General features: G+C 44.8%; 1 protein-coding gene across 1 annotated transcript in view; it reads right to left on the bottom strand.

Annotated features, from left to right (window-relative positions):
* NAV3 (neuron navigator 3) overlaps window positions 1-11826 on the bottom strand; it is an 832877-nt gene extending 821051 nt beyond the window's left edge. Inside the window, exon 1 of the mRNA XM_070409676.1 lies at window positions 11655-11826. The gene's annotated coding sequence lies outside the window, so the exon portion shown is untranslated. The remainder of the gene's footprint in view (window positions 1-11654) is intronic.
* Window positions 11827-17832: the final 6006 nt, after the last annotated feature.

Below are 17832 nucleotides of genomic sequence, written 5' to 3' on the forward strand. Positions count from 1 at the left end.
ACTATATGAAGGGTTCAAGCTGTAAAGCACTATGCAAATGCACATTGGTCCTTGTTGATTGTGTTTATTATAAGTAGCTATATCCTGCTTGCGGACATTGAACGAATCAATAGGACAATTGATGTTTCTGAAGATTCAGCTACAATTCAAGGACAGTGCAAGGGACATGCTTGAAGTTAGCATTTTAATTTGAATCAGAGCTAGTGTCATCATTCTGAAGTATTTCACTGAAAGCATAATCTTTAAAAATGAGTCAGAGAACTATAGTCACTTCATAATAATGGAATATACTACAAGAGTGCAGCATCACAAGAAAATAAATACTGTATTTTTAGTGTCAACTGTTTCCCTGTACTCTAAAATATGCTTTATAGTTTGTGGGATATTTTCTGCAGAACTTTCCATATGTAGACCTTGCCCTGGATTCTACCATGAGAAGGAGCAAAATATGGATATTTCTTCCTCACTTAAACTTTTAATGTAATTAAATGGTTGACAATGAGGTACATGGCTGAGCCCTAGGGTATCAGCCTTTCTGTGGTGAGACACCCATTCCAAATGCCACCTCCCTTGGAGCCACATGCATTGTAGAGAGTTGGGTTATTGGGGGAGGACTGCTGGCAGCCAGAAGGAAGAGGCAAGAGGGAGGGACAGGAAACAGCTATTTAATAATAAATACAATCAACAAGGGCCAATGTGCATTTGCAGAGTACTTTACAGCTTGACCCCCTTCATATATTATCACCTTCATCTGATTCACTGTGAGTTCATGCTCAGCCAAGGTGGCCATCACCATCACCATCATCAGCCAGTGTACGATCCATAAAAGATATGGAAGTGGATAGAAATATTCAGCAAAGGCTCACATATTAGGATGGTAACAACTAGCAGGCCTTCTTCTAAGGGGCTCTTCTTCCCATAATTAAAAGTCTAAACACCATGAGATCATCCATCAGGTTAAAATATCAAGATTTCTGATTCCGTCTACTGGCCACGATCCCTAAATGTAATTCATAATCCCAAAAGCTCTAAAAATCCATAGGTTTTTCAGACTGGACCTGGAGGAAAAGTATAGTCCTTATGTCAGTGTATTTGTTTTCCATAGCTGCTATAAAAACTTACCACAAATAATTAAACACTTAAACTAACACATTTACTATCTTCCAGTCCTGAGTTCAGAAGGACAACCGAGGTCTCGGTGGGCTAAAATGAAAGAGTCAGCAGGATCGCATCCTTTTCTGGAGGCTCTAGGTCAGCAGTTCTCAACCTATGGGTCGAGACCCCTTTGGGGGTCGAACAACCCTTTCACGGGGGTCGCCTAAGATCATCAGAAAACACATATATAATTACATATTGTTTTTGGGATTAATCACTATGCTTTAATTATGTTCAATGTGTAACAATGAAAATACATCCTGCATATCAGATATTTACATTACGATTCATAACAGTAGCAAAATTACAGTTATGAAGTAGCAATGAAAATAATTTTATGGTTGGGGGTCACCAAAACATGAGGAACTGTATTAAAGGGTCACGGCATTAGGAAGGTTGAGAACCACTGCTCTAGGTGGAACCCGTTTCCCGCCTTCTCCAGCTTCTAGAGGCCGCCCGCATTGCATTTCTTCACCCAGGACCCCGTTACTCAATTTTCAAAAGGCAGCAAGGTAGCACCTCTGTGACCCTGTTTCTATCTTACATCTCCTCTGGCCTCAGCTGGGGAACGTTCTGTTTTCAGGGACCCTTAGAATTACATCGGGCCCACCCTAGCCAGTGGTCGGCAAACTCATTAGTCAACAGAGCCACAGTACTTCTTCAAAATAGACTCGCCCAGGCCGAAAACCAACTTCTGCGCACGGGCCACGAAGTTTCAATCACACTGTACGTGTGCGCCCGCACGTGGTATTTTGTGGAAGAGCCACACTCAAGAGGCCAAAGAGCCGCATGTGGCTCGTGAGCCGCAGTTTGCCAACCACAGTGTGCCTAGACCATACGGGATCATTTCCCATCTCAAAGTCCTTAAAACTTAATCACAAATGCAAAGTCCCTTTGGCCATAAAAGGAGACATGGAGACGTATTCACAGGCTCTGAGGACTGGGATATGGACATTTTAAGAAGAGAGCATTATTCTGTCCACTGCTCCCACTTATTCTGAATATTCATGGATTTTCTTATAGAAATAGTCATATGTTTAACCAAAAGATGCTTTCCTAGACCACAATGATAATGTGTGTGTGTGTGTACATATACACACATATATACATATTCTATTCTTTTTCTAAAATATGAAAAAGTCCAAATTCTGAAATATTCTTATCCAGAGGGTTTCAGATACAAAGACTGTGACCTGTACCATGACTTATCCATCCTGGTAATCTCTTCCTCCTCAACAGAGGCACTCCGTCCACACCTTCAAGGAGTAATTGCTCTGCTAATAGGTAAGATCCAAAAACAATGACTGGACCTTAAAAATAGTGGGCAGGGCTGCTGTGCTTCAAAGAGCACAAAACCAAGGCCTACTCCCTCTCTCTCTCTCCTTCGAATTCCTAGTTTGATATGGCTGTTAAGTTTTGGGGCATGCCCATTTCTTTCTCTCTTTGACTTCCGTCCTAAGACTGCATCAAGACTAAGAATATCTGTATTTGGACTCCAGCCTAAAATACGTGCTCCAAGCCACCTTTTTCCAAAGAGCTCTGAAGCAAGGGTAACTGGCAGCATCTCAAGCTTTTAATGAAGAGGTCCTCTGGTTACCGCCTGGCCGCCACTGCCTGCGTAAATCTTCCCTGGGGGCCCTGCCAAGGCAGATTCAGGTATTTCCTAGGTCCTTAACATACTACTATCAAAACCCCACCTCAGTGCTTAAAATAGGCAGTTAACAAGCACAAATATCAGGAAGTTCGTTTAAAAGTTCATGAATGCATTTCCATCCTGACAGGGGAAAATATGTGTTTCTAAAGTGTGATACATTTACTTATTTGCCCCATGGGGAATACCCTGAAGAGACATTATTAGTCATCTGGCGAAAAAGGAAAAAGCCATAGGTAATAGCATAATTTCTAATGCAACTTCCTGTGACATTATGGACAGTTTATCTGCTGTAGACAGAAAAGCCTTTGTGGTTACTGAGGCCCTATATAGGAGGCCTTGGAAAGAGCATTAGCATTCATTAACAATGTAGAACTCAGGATACCTCTCAATTATGGTAACGTAAGTCAACCCGACCTTGTGTTGAGAGCAGTCTGACCATAATAAATTGAAAAGTCTAGCAATTATAGCTAAACACGCTGAAAAATAAAAAATAGAAAAATTAAATTAAATACAATCCAACTTCCTCCAGGGCATGGATCCCATCTTATTCATTTCTGTGCCACATCATCCTTAGCACAATGTAGAAGGCAATTAATATAGCTACAAAATTTACTTATGTTTAAACATCATATTTACTTTGTGGGGTAAATTAATGCCATGCTAAATTTGCAAAGTGCATAAAACAGTACACGAGATGGGACACCTTAACACATTTTCCAGCAAATAAACAAGAACATGCTTATCAAAAGACATCTAAGAAAGCACTCCCAGACTCTATATAATCTTCCATATATCCTTTCACCAGCCACTAGGAGTGGTTTAGTGTCTACATATTTCATGAAGAGCATTCTCAATTCTAAAGGTAATTCTTATTGCACTTTGTGCTCAAACATAAAAATATCAAAAAGAACAAGTGGCTTCATTAACTTTCTCCTGAGGCTTGTGAGGCAACTCATTTGTGATGTCCTAAAAACTAATTTCTGAATGACTGCTTATTGGTTTTCCCGAATCCTCCCAGGTAATGCTTGTTCAAATAGCAAATGTATATGCCCGGGATCAAAAAGAAAAAAAAATCAATTTCAATTCCCAAAGAGCATGGTATTGGTGCAGGTCAGTGAACACACGACTGTTTTGCACCAAGATAATCAGGGATCTGAAAAAATTCTCAGGAGCAAGAATCTTATTAGTTACCCTGTCAAACCAATTACATAGCAAAAGTACTAAAACCTTATGCTGACTAATAGTTCCTTTATGAAAAGGACCTAATATTTACAGCAATCTAAAGGCTCAAAAACCTTACTTCTTAGTATTCTCCAAGACTCCTAGCACCTATATATAAGATTCAGTGATATTTTCAATATTTACGGGATGGTAATTTATATAGATAAAATTAAACACATTTATGAAGTAAAAAGTGAGGCTATTGTCTTTTTTTAGTTTTCTGACCCACACCATTTTGGATGTACCAAAACTTTGTACTTAATATAGAATCTATTCTACCTACAATAATAACCAATTTTTAGATTCTCTTAAACTTATAATAGAACAATGAGAAAAATGGACTGACATACAATCTAGAAGCATGCTGAAGCAGGGAAACCTAGCAATATACACAAAAGGCCAAAGCATGGCTACATTAGGCAATCTTACCCAGGGCCTTATGTGGAGCCTTTTATATTTGGGGAACTTTAATCTTACCTAGTTCAGTGGGTAACATAAGAATAGCTTCCAGGACAATAAAAGCCTAAATCATAAAGGCCTTTCTGTATGTGTGTTTGGGAGGTGGGAGTATTTTTGGGGGATAACCTGAAAGTAAACTATGATACTATCCCAAAGTTTACCCATGTATCAGCCAAAAAATGTCCCTGTCCTCCATTTACAGCCCCAGCTTTCATTCAAAATTCCGTAACAGCTGAATTTTGAACAGACACATTGCCAAAAGGAAGGGTTGGGATTAGTTCCAGGTTAGCCACTAATGGGGAACATCTTGTCTTCTGCCCTCATTTAATTATGGATAATGTCCACAAAAGATTCATTCTGATGAGTTAAAAGTATAAAAGACCAGTAATTCTCTGTGCTAAGTGCAGATTTAAACAGCATTCCATCAACAAAAACTCTCTTAACTAGCACGTCTACCTATTTATAGGAAAATAAAAACTAGTATTTATAACAACTCTGAGGGAGTTTAAAGTTTTTGCATTGCTGCTACATAACAAATTACTCCAAAATTTAGCAGTTTCAAACAATACATATGCAATGACTCAGGCCGTTCCTGCGGTTAGGCATTCAGAAGCAGCTTGACTAGGTGATTCTGGCTTGTGGTCTCTGAGGACACAGTCAATGTGTAACACTGCAGTCATCTGAAGACCTTACCAGGCCTAAAGGGCCCTCTGCCAGGACGGTTCCTGCAAATGGCTGGTAAACTGGAGCTGGCTGCTGATGGCCTCACTTCCTGGCCACAGGACCCTCTATGGGCAGCTTGAGTGTCCTCACTACATGGCTTCTGGTTTCCCCCAGAGTAAGACATCCAAGAGTTCAAGGTGAAAGTGGCCGTGTCCTTTATACTTAGGCTCAGAAGTCACACACCATCACATCAGCCAGATTCCATTGGACACCCACAGCATCCTGATGTAATGTGGGAGGGGACTTCACAAGGGCACGCAGAGCAATGGGCAAGGATTGCTGGGGACCATTGTGGAGGCTGGCTATTCCAATCTTGAGATAAGCTTCCAAATGAAAGAATGATTAACACTCAGTGTAATTTTAGAAGTTTGTTGTAGCCCAATTTTTGGAAAATCATTCTTAGATATGATAACATGACTATTACTCAGGCCACTGGATTACATCCTATAAACTCTGTGGGGGAACCCTGGCCAGGTGGCTCAGTTGGTTGGAGTGTTATCCTGGACAGCAAAAAAGTTTTGGGTTCGATCCTAGTCAGGACACATACCTAGGTTTCGGGTTTGGGGGAGGAACTTAATAAATGTCTGATGAACCAAACTAATCCAGATTTTTTAACCCTGACATTGCAATTGCTCAGTTCCAACATATTTCTCATATATCATTTTGTGTATGTTATTTTATTGACATGCCAGTAAGTGTTGAATCATAATTTAATATCATTTTAGTAACAATTTTTTCAGATCTTAAAATCTCTAGGTCCCCCTTAGCTCAAGAATTTACCCAAACAAGCACAACCAGCAATTGTCCCAACTGCTATGCCTCTTATAAAAATGTTGAATAGATTAACAAAAAGTACAATTGTGCAAACATGGCAAAACCTAATGCTATGAACAAGTTGCTCTTAAACCCTTTCAGGGAACATGCTTATTTTCTCTGAACACCCTTAAGTCGTTATAAAACAACTAGAGGCCTGATGCACGAAATTCGTGCAAGAGTAGGCCTTCCTTCCCCTGGCTGCCGGCAGCGGCTTCTCTCTGGCAGCTGGGATCCAGGCTTCCCTCCAGCCGCCAATACCCAGGACTCCCCGGGCTTCCCTCCGGCCTCTGGCAGGCACCCAGGACCCGGGCTTCCCTTGCAGCCCCAGCTTCATCTGGAAGGTCGTCCAGAAGGATGTCCAGAAGGACATCCGGTCTAATTAGCATATTATGCTTTTATTATTATAGACTAGAGGCCCGGTGCACAAAATTTGTGCATGGGGGTAGGGGGAGTCCCTCAGTCCAGCCTGCACCCTCTTGCAATCTGGGACCCCTCAGGGGATGTCCAACTGCCAGTTTAGGCCCAATCCCTCAGTCAGACATCCCTCTCGCAATCTGGAACCACTGGCTCCTAACTGCTCACCTGCCTGCCTGCCTGATCACCCCTAACCACTCTGCCTGACTGCCTGATCGCCCCTAACCACTCTGCCTGCCTGCCTGATCACCCCAAACCACTCGCCTGCCTGCCTGATCACCCCTAACTGCTCACCTGCCTGCCTGCCTGATCGCCCCTAACTGCCTCTGCCTTGGCCCCCCACCACCACAGCTTTGTCCAGAAGGATGTCCGGAATGACATCCAAAAGGTCGTTCAACTGTTTGATCTAATTAGCATATTACGCTTTTATTATAATAGAGGCTCTATGCACAAAATTCATGCAAGGGTTTGGCCCTCGTAGTCGCGGCATCTTGCCTCAGCCCTCACAGCCCCAGCTTCATCTGGTGGGTTACCAGAAGGTCGTTCGGCTGTCCAGTCTAATGAGCATGTTATGCTTTTATTATTATAGATAGTAAATATACAATTTTAAAGACCTGGAGCTTTTCCTTTCAGTTTTCTTGTTTGTGTTTTTTTACATGACCATTGGGTTATATAACCAACTAGAGGCCCGGTGCACAAAATGTGTGCATGGGGGAAGGGAGGGTCCCCTCAGCCCAGCCTGCATCCTCTCCAATCCAGGAACCCTTGAGGGATGTCCGACTGCCCGTTTAGGTACAATCCTCAGGCAGTCAGACATCCCTCTCACAATCCAGGACCATTGGCTTCTAACTGCTCACTTGCCTGCCTGCCTGATTGCCCCTAACTTCCCCTCCTGCTGGCCTGGTCACCCCCAACTTCCCCCCACCCCGCCAGCCTAGTTGCCCCCAACTGCCCCACCCCTGCCAGTCTGGTCTCCCTTAATTGCCACCCCTGCTGGCCTGTTCGCCCCTTACTGCCCCCCATGCCAGCCTGGTCGCCCCCAACTGTCCCCCCCTCCGGCCTGGTCACCCCGCACCACCCCCCTCTGCCGGCCTGGTCGCCCCTCACTGACCCCTCCCCTGTTGGCCTGGTCACCCCATGCAGCCTGCTGCTTGGTCGTTTGGTCGCCCCTCACTGACCCCCCGCCAGCCTGCTCACCCCATGCAACCTGTTTGGTCGTCCGTTCGGTTGCGATGGTCACTTAGGCTTTTATATCGAGAGATTTAAATGATGCATTAAATTCAGAATCTATGCTACTTCAGGGCTTGTCCTGAGACTTCATCTGGGACAGAGAAGTATGATGACCTATGGAAAGAAATATCACCACCAGAGGCTCATATCAGATATTATTGTTGACATTCAGTCTTGGGAGGAAAAATGAAGCCTGAGAAAAAGGGTTGCCCTGGGGATTTCTCCTGCCCTGTGGTCCCTTAATCTTACAGAAAAATTCACTTTCCCTTGCAAAATGGGGGAGGGGGAGGAATATGACTTAAATGGTTAAAAAGTGGGGGAAAGGGCTGGGGAAATTTATTCCTCACTTTCATCTAAGTGAAGTAAAAGTGTGATACCTATTGGGATTATTCAGTTCTATATATTACGTTATGTGATTAGTCATTGAGCTTCTACTGCCTATACCCATAGAATACAGACAGTGATATGTTCGCCTTCTCATGAATGAAAGAAAATAGTCAGCATCATTATCTAACTGTCAGTGGTAGGAGGAACTATTTCCTTTCTCTATTCAGAAAACTTGTCTGTTGCCTCTAAATGTGTGTGTGTGTGTGTGTGTGTGTGTATTAGTACCCACCACTGCTAGCTATGTAAACCTGTGTGCATATGTGATTATGTCAGATATTCATATATATTTGAGATTTCACAACAGGAGAAGGTTACTATGTTGATTTTTGTTCTGGAGAAAACAAAGTCGCATCTGTAATAAGAAGACCACCACAAGAATAACTCTGTGATGCAGTAAAAAATAGGAATATAACCTTGGCCTCTTGACTCCTACTTCCATAAACTGCTCCCTGACTCCGAACATTTCTAAAGCTGACACAGTCTCTCATGCTTGATTGGGCGATATTATCACCCTAATTATCCCAGCGATACACAAAGCCAGACACACATGCACACTTCTCTACAAAATATTTTCTATTTTTTAAAAAAACTTACATGTTTTCTGAGAATTTTATAACTCTCAAGTAAAGGAGGAGCTAAGGGGAATTGCAAAACTAGGCCTGGGAATCATGGTGCTGACAAATATCAAAAAGTTAACATTGTGCATACAAAAGAGCCAGCACTCTTTCATATCCAGTGCCTGGATGATCACAAAGTGTGGATCTGGGTCCATACTTGAGCTTGCACCCAAGACAACCATTTCCTGTTGCCAGGGGTTACAAGGATGAGTCACTTGGAGCCCTCCAGACAACTTGAGAGAGATGTCTTATCTTAGACCAATTTCAGAATTAACAAAATACATTCTTGGTAATTAGCAGTGCTCAGCAATACAGTCTATTAAAATATTAGATGAAAAAAAAACTCATTAATCCCTCTACATGGAAATAAGGGCTTGAGGTAAGTAAGCTTGAGGGATTTTTCTTCCTTTTATATAAAAGATAACTCATCATTACCAGCCTTTCATTAAGTGATCCATATACAGATGCCATCACAAGGGGAGAAAACAGTTTCAGGATCAATGTACTATAAATAAGAAAGTAATTTATGGCCTGTCACTAATATACCCCTTAACCTCAAATCAAACAAGGTTTAGTCAGAATAGACTTTACGTTAAATTCTCACACACACACACACACACACACACACACACACAAAGGAGCAGTCACACCAAAATATTACATGTCCGGGAGGGCATGACATCTCTTAAACCATGAACAAGAAAAATGAACATTTTACTGCACCTACAATCAATTGTGTATTCAAGTCCCACGCAGCCTGCCAAGAGCATCTTGTAAACGTGTCATGAGAAACCCACACAGCAAGGAAACACCAAAATCAGAAGTTAAGTAAAAACAGAAATGTAGGGCCATTACTACTATCACTGTTCACTAGAAGGAAGAAGAAAATGTTGGAAGAAAAACAGGCTTTTGGGATTTTGCTGGCAAGGGAATTTTAAGTCTTTTGTAAATATTCATTGCAACTGGATAAATATGACCTCCAGTATAGAAAGAATTAGGTGTAGAACTAAGAAGATGAAAATACATTTAAAACCTATAGCTTCTTAATTGGCTAAAAACAAATACAACAGTGTGGCGTGGCATGGCATCTTTTATTGGCTTGGGTGTATTTTCCATAATATCAGTAGTTTCTTGTCTTCCTGCTTCATCTCTGGTCCAAGATTCTTTATTCCCTATTAATAGTTGAATTGAGGAACAAATGTACAGACAAAGGGGAGGAGGCAAGGGGAGCTCACTAAAACCGAGACCTTTTTCTATACACACGGTGTACACCACTGATAAGAGAGTAGAGAAAAATCATTGATTACTATTGTTTTCACCCAGGAAATAGGTTGACCTCAAGAACACTCATAGGAGTATAACAACTAGATCCTTTCAGAAACAACAACAAAAAATCCATATAAATCCTATTTCTGGTTAAGTAGAAGTCATCCTCAATTTCTTCCCTTTGTTTTCACATGATACAGACATCTTATGTTTCAAAGAAAACTAAAACCACAGGGAGAATGTGTCTCAACATAAACAAGGCAGAATGGGTTCTGCACTAGCGTGGCTCAGTTTTTAAATAAGTATTAACTTAAATAAGAGTTAACACGGGCTCAGAAACAAAAACACAAGTCTGGTTTGCTTGCGTGTTCAGGTCTTCGGTACTAAAGTCTGAATCCAGTTGTGTATTTCACAGGAGTTGCTCTGCCTTTTCTATTCTTTGGCCAGCTCAGTCTGGCCCCGATGGTTCTCTCTCAGCACCTTCTCCCAGAGGCTGCCACTTCAGCCAGCTTGAACTTTGGGTAGCAAGCCTCTGAACCTTCATTATGATCTACTCATCCTAGTGACTGGGATGTGCAAACTGAAGGAGATTTAAAGAAGGGGTAATTAAGATAAGAAGTTGCATGTTCCTCATAAACTGGAGGGGGCAGAGGGCTGTCTCCCAAGTCCCCTAAAATTAAATTTCAAAAAGTACATCAATCATTTAAAAGGGAACTTTCTCTAGAATTAGACTCGATTTCTTAAAAGATAGATTTTTTTCTTTATTCCCATGGCTGATAGGCATTTAAAACATATGCAGCCCTGACAATACATGGCATACGTGAAGCACTGAAGCAAGCTGCAGAACGGGGGTTCTGACATCCAGACGCCCAGCTTAGCTTAGAATGCATGTCTGCAGAACCGAGGGAGATCAATGGACTCAAGAAACAAATATGTTGATGGATGAGGACAGAGTCTGAAAGCGACCAGTTTGAGGCGGCCACGCTGCAGGTTCCACAGCTATTCCCACGCCGGCAGAATGAAAGGGTTACAAATTCCCCTTTCTTTTAAGAGGGGAAAGGAAACAAGGAAATGAGGGGAGGGGAAAAGGAGAAGAGGGAAAAGAGAATGGAGCTGGTGATGAGGAAAGGCAGAAAGAAATGAGAACGGGGAAAGAGAAAGAGAGAAACACGAAGAGGGGCGGGGGAGTAGGCAGGAAAGCTATGATGTATGGACGCTCGCCAGCCACCCAGCCCAGCGCTCCATCACCCCCCAGCCTGCTTCCCTCGCTTGCTCGTCTGGAGACGTGGGGCTCCCGGGGTTCCGCCGCGCCGGTGCCTACAGCCCTCCCGGATACCCCAGCCCGGCGCTGGCAACGCCGCCAAGATGCCCAAAGTAACCCACAGCAGCCGGTCCATCCGAGCCCGCCACTCCCTGGACCGCGCTAGCCACCCACCCTCGCCCCCATCACTAGTCTCAGGGGAAAAGCCAAGAAGAGCGCAGAAATGAGAAAATCAAAAGGGGAAGGAGGGAGCAACCAAAAAAAAAATGTTTAATAATGTGATCATGGGTCCTAGGAGACCAGCAGGGCAGGGGGCCCGCGGCACGCACCTGGGAAGGAACGCGCTGTTGCAAACACCTCGGGTTGCGTTGGGCTGGGCGATTTCCCACAAAAGGAAGTTTGGAAGGAGCGCAGCGGTTTGCAATGGATGCGAATGCGCCCGAAGCCTTACCTGACTGAGGTCAAGTCTGCGGGCCGCGGAAATCCTCAGGTTTGCGATGCTGAGCCACTAGACCGGGTTACTATGGAAATCGTCTTAAAGGGGTGGAGGGGGGAAAAACCCACAACCCAGGCACATCCTTCGCGACCTAAAGGAAACTGCTGGGGCCGCCGAGCGCGGGCGCGGGACCGGGCGCGGCGCCTCTCCCGGCCCGGCTGGCTGTGTCTTCCCTCCCCGGCCGGGCTGCGCCTCCCCGCCCCGCGCCGCCGCCGCCGCCGCCGCCGCCGCCGAGCAGCCCGCGGGCCGAGCGAGCCCTGCGCGGCGCGCAGCCGGGAGCGGGAGCGAGAACGCGGGCGAGCTTGCAGCCGCCAGCCGGCTCGGGCGGCGAGTGGCGCTGTTTCCCAAGCGCGCAGCTGGAATTTAAAGAGACAGGCGCGTCGCGGGTGTGGGGCCCTGACCGGGAGAGGAGCACGCCGGACTCCCCAGGTCTCCGAACGCACTGCACTGGACCGAGCGGCCCGGTGAGAAAAGTTTCCTACGCGGAGGCCAGCCCCAGCCGCCTCTCCAAACGCAGAACCCTGGCCGCACGGAGAGAGTAAGGGATTTCTCTTTCCCTCCCTTGGAGACCAGAGGGGAAGTGATTTGTATGCTCAACAAGTCTTACACCTATTTTCAGCCGCTCTGGTTTCCGTCCTTGGGCACCGACTCTTTTCATTGAAAGCACATAGAGACAAATGGGGTTCACTTCTCGTTTTTATGTCAGACGCTGAGCAGAGATGCAGAGGTTTGGAGGGAAGGTGGTGGCGAAAAGATACAGCTGTCGAATATCTTGAATAACCTTTTTTATTTTTTCTCTTCCTCTCTCAACCAAAGAAGCATCTCCGTTTCTCCCCCCCATCATCCCTGGAGGACAGGCTGGAAGGTAAATTGCAACCTCTAGTCCTGCGTCATCTGACACAGCACCTTCCCACCGCAGGCACCTTCCCTCTGAAGCTATGAAGGGGAACTGCTTCTGTTGAGAATAACCAAGAATCTAGCAGGAAAACAGCATCTTAGTCTGCCCCTTCTCTATCCCTCGCTGAAAAGCATCTTTCAGTTGGCAGTTCTGTCCCTGCTGTTGCAAATAAGGCTCGGATTTCTGCTCTTCCCAACATACAGCCCAAACAGAATGTGTGTGTAAATTTACATGGTTTAATGGCACCACGCATTTATTTGGAGCACCATAAATTATGATCCCATCGATTTATTTTGCCATTGTGGCCATGGCTTTTCACTGCTTTACTTATATACTTAGCCTCTTTGTGGTACCTGTTCAAACCCAAATTTTTCCAAGGGGTGGGGAGGAGGCAGTAGGGGACCTCCCTGGGGTCCTGTCTACATCAACCAAACTGACTCCTCAGTCACTCTTGCATAGGGTAATAGATGTGCTTGGTACTCCATCCGGTTGGCAAAATGTACTCTCAGGAGGAATGAATCTACCTCAAGCATCAACATGTGTGGGCAGTAGTCACATATTATCATCTATCTTAGACCTTATATAGTTCCATGTGCCCTGCACACAGCAAAGATACTACATTCTAACTCCAGTGTCTTCACTTTTCACACTTTAGGTATAATATTACATGTTTATTTGTCTGCTTGGTCACTAGACTGGGTGTGTTAAGGGCAGGGACCGTAGCTATTTTTTTTAATATATTTTATTGATTTTTTACAGAGAAGAAGGGAGAGGGATAGAGAGTTAGAATCATCGATGAGAGAGAAACATTGATCAGCTGCCTCCTGCACACCCCCCGCTGGGGATGTGCCCGCAACCAAGGTACATACCCTTGACCGGAATGGACCCTGGGACCCTTGAGTCCGCAGGCTGACGCTCTATCCACTGAGCCAAACCGGTTAGGGCATGGGACCGTAGCTATTATCCCTGTAACCCCAAGTGCCTAGCACATTGGCCAAGATGTTTCAGCTCAATAAATGGGGATTTGGGGTGGGATAGAGGGAGAGGAAGAAAGAAGACGTTTGGGGTTGTTGATGATGGTGCTGATGATCAAAGACAAAGGAGAGAGTAACACAAGGGAAGCTGGTAATAACATTAGAACAGAGGAAAGTGAGAGGATTATTATTTCTGATTCCTACTATGTATCAGATACCAGGTTAAATGCTTTGCATGTTTGGTGCAGACTGAATGTTTGTGTCCCCGCCCCCGAATTCAAAATTCATATGTTGAAACCTCATCCCCAACGTGATGGTATTTGAAGGTGGGATCTTTGGGAGGTGATTCGGTCGTGAGGGTAGAGCCTTCGCAAATGGAATCTAGTGCCCTTTTAACTGAGAGCTCACGCCCCTTCCTGCCTGCGAGGACATGAGGACACGGTGAGAAGAACCAGAACCCTTGTCCTCATCAGACACCAAGTCCGCCAGTGCTTTGATCTTAGACTTCCCAGCATCCAGAACTGTGACAAATAGATGTCTGTTCTTTAAGCCACCCAGTCTCTGGTATTCTGCTATAGCAGCTCGAAAAGATTAAGACGATGTTACCGCATCTATTCCTTAAAGCAACCCTGCAAGATAAATATTACATGGCATACGAGAAATTGAAGACATGGAGAAGTTAAGCAGCTTTCTCAATATCACACAGCTGTTTGGCGGCTGTTGTGGAGCTAAGGGGGGGGGGGGGGGGGAGGATATGCTTTACTATAAGTAACACAAAGGCAGTTTCCACAGGTATAAATGATATGAATGTGGGTCTTGTAAATGTTCCCAAGTGTTTGGTTACTCTGAAGGAGGTCACTTGACCTCTTAGTCTCCTCCCCTCCAGAAGGGGGTCTGCCTTACAGGCAAGGGTAGGACCTTTTTGGCTTCATTTTATTTTTATATTTGTTAATCCTCACCCGAAGGTATTTTTCCATTGATTTTTAGACAAAGTGGAAGGGAGGGGGAGAGACACAGAGTGAGAAACATCGCCCAACTGCTCGCTATGACGTGCACTGACCACCAGGGGGCAAACAGTCAACTGGTAGGTTAGCTTGCTGCTGGGGTCTGGCTGATAAGGACAGAGTGAGACAGGCCAGACACACCCTGGAGCCCTCTCTCGGTCCCTCCCCAGCTGGTCAACCTCCTGTGTCCCTCCCCGGCCCCAATCATGCACTGGTGGGGACTCAGTCTGGCCTGCACCCTCTCGAAATCTGGGCTGAGGGGACCCCCTGCCTCCACCAGTGCATGAATTTCAAGCACCAGGCCTCTAGTTTTACTATAATAGAGATAAACATTAACTTGCAAGAAAATATGTGAATAAATTAAAAGGGTGATAAATAAAATTATTCATACTCCCTTTAGACATTTGTCCAAGTAATGTATAGCTTTCTACAGAGATTCTGATTTATTTGGACTGGGATGTGGCCCAAACAAAAATGAGTTTGTTTGAAAGTGAGTGGAGTTTATGGACATCTGGGATAAGTCTTCAATTAAAAATTTAGCTAATTTACTATAAATATACCAACTTGCATAGCTAACGAAATAGTTCAGTATAAACTTGGGAACCATGCAATGACTGTACAATAAATCAGGAATTCTCTATAGGAATGTTTGTTTTCCTTGAATGTTGTGTCCTTTGCTCAGGATTATGCTAAAAATCATGAAATTCTTACAGCTGGAGGGAATCTTTAAGGCAGTGCTTCTGAGTTTTAGCTGCATATTGGAATCACTCTCAAGCAAATATAAATTTTTGCACCGCAAACCAATTCTATTGGCACCCTGAGGCCTGGCATCTGGGCTTCAGGGTGTTTACAACCTGCCGGGTGGTTCTAATAGGCACCCAGGATTGAGGACCACATCTTTTGTGACGACTTGGCGTGAACTTCAAACCCAGCTGCTCCTGAAATCCCCTGGGAAATTTTAAAGGCTCCCGTGCCCACACCCACCTGGTATGGAGAGTGGCCTAGTCCTTTCTATATTTTAAAGTAACTCCAGGTGGTCCTAACGTTGAGCCAGGGTTGAGAATCACACCATTTTTGACCAAAACGGAGTCCCCCGAGCAGCAATATCAGCATTACCTTGGAACTTGTTAGAAATGCCAATTCTCACTCCCACCCCAGACCTACTGAATCACAAATGCTGGGGTGGGGTAGCACTCTGTACCTCAGCGAGTCCTCCTGGTTATTCTGACCTGCTCTACAGATAGGGGACCACTGCCTTGTGACATAGCACCGGTACTAATGGCATCATTCTCCTTTAGAACTAAGGAGTCAGCCTCATCTCCAGCAAACACCTGTGGAGCCCCTACTACGGTGGTTCCAGCCATCATTTCTAACAACTTTCCAGGTGCTGCTCAAGCTGCGGGTCCAGGAATCACAGAGAACCATCGTCCCATTTTGTGCCAGGCCCTCGATTAAGTACTGAGATTTGTTTTACTTCTCATTTTTAAAGGAACCTATTCCAAAGTAAAACCAAAGTATTGTGGCTCCATCAAATTTACAAAAAGGAAATTTTTGTACCCAATTCCCTAGACAAAATACCACATGCGGGCTCGCACATACAGTGTGATTGAAACTTCGTGGCACATGTGCAGAAGTCAGTATTTTGTGGAAGAGCCACACTGAAGGGGCCAAAGAGCTGCATGTGGCTCCTGAGCCGCGGTTTGCCGAGCCGCAGTTTGCTGACCACTGCCCTAGAGTAAAATAGTTACGTAAGGATTATGTGTGTGATATATTTTTTGAGCTACTCTGACTTACTTAGTGAGAAAGACCCTCGGCGTGAGAACTAAAAGCTAGGGGCACCGTGGTTATGGATGTGATTGTAAAATGTTCCTTTACTGTACTGGGCTGTAGAAAAACTTCAGGGGGCGGAAAGGACGACCCCTTCTTCCCTCAAACCCAACCACCAGCTCCAGGGCCTAAGAAAAGAGATGATGAAAAGTGTGTCTTCTCTGACTACACAACTGAGCCCATTTGCCTTCCCAAAGGGGCTACTCTCCCCTCTGCAGTTGTTTTAAGAAGAAAGAAAAACATGGTCATTGTCAAAAGGCAAATACTGTTCTTCTTGGCGCCGTGGTGTGAATATAGCTGTGTAAACCCTGTCCATACTCACCTTCCCCTGGTTCCCACAGCTGGGCTTCTTTCCAGGGACAAGCACAGAAGCAGAGACCAGGGAAAGCACCGAAGCAGAGACTGTGTCACTAATCTTTGCCTCTAGTCAGGCAGCCGCAGACAACCCCCACCCAGAGCACTCAGACTCACGCACCTCAGCCCTGAAATCTCCTTTCATCCTTTTAGCTGCTTGAATTGATTTCAGGCTACCAGCCTGCATCCTTGAGGAAGGATCTTTGGGGGATAAGATCTTTTTTACAGTTTGAGACCCTGCCTCTACTTGGCAATCGCTTTTGGAAAAGTTCTGAAGTAGACCGCTAAACTGCATTTTCTCTCTGAGCCTTCTGTAGGATCAATGGCATGTCTCTGCCTAAACAGGCAGGAGCTCCAGGGAGAAGACCCTGCAAGAGCTGTGAGTGGCCAGCCAAAACTCAGGTGCTGAATTGCTGACAAGAGAAGAAGCTTGCGAAGAGTGATCAGCCAGCCTGGGTGCGCCTGTGCTTTTCAAATAGCCACAGTGTTAATTACTACAGCAGCTACTGAGCGACTTACTCCAGAAAGGTCTTGGGGTCTGAATGAAGTCTCCTTCCGCCCAAGCCAGAGGAAATAACAGCCACCACCAAACTGCAAAATGTCAGCCTAGATTTCTTTTCTTAGACATATTCACTTAAATAAGCAGTGCAGCTTCAAGAAATGTAATTAAGTTGCTTAGGTGAACAGAGAACAGCAATAAATGGCCTTTAAAAAAATATCGATTGCTCCCTGGCCGGTTTTGGCTCAGTGGATAAAGCGTCAGCCTCCGGACTGAAGGGTCCCGGGTTTGATTCCGGACAAGGGCATGTACTTCAGTTGCAGGCTCGATCCTGGGAGGCAGCCAATCCATGTGTCTCTCTCACATCGATGTTTCTCTGTCTGTGTCTCTTTCCTTCCCTTCCACTCGCTCTAAAAATCAATGGAAAGAATATCCTCGGGTGAAGATTAACACAAAAAAAATCAATTGTTAGGAGAAAATGTAAAAGGGACAAAAAGTAGATGATGATGATGAAAAGAAAGGACATATAAGAATAACTGGGGAAGTTGCTATGAGTGGCAAGGGGGCCTTCATTAGG

The sequence above is a fragment of the Myotis yumanensis genome, unplaced genomic scaffold (genome assembly GCF_028538775.1).
Source record: "Myotis yumanensis isolate MYYU_CA2020_CCGP unplaced genomic scaffold, mMyoYum1.0.hap1 SCAF_3, whole genome shotgun sequence".
In the NCBI taxonomy this organism is placed as follows: Eukaryota; Metazoa; Chordata; class Mammalia; order Chiroptera; family Vespertilionidae; genus Myotis; species Myotis yumanensis.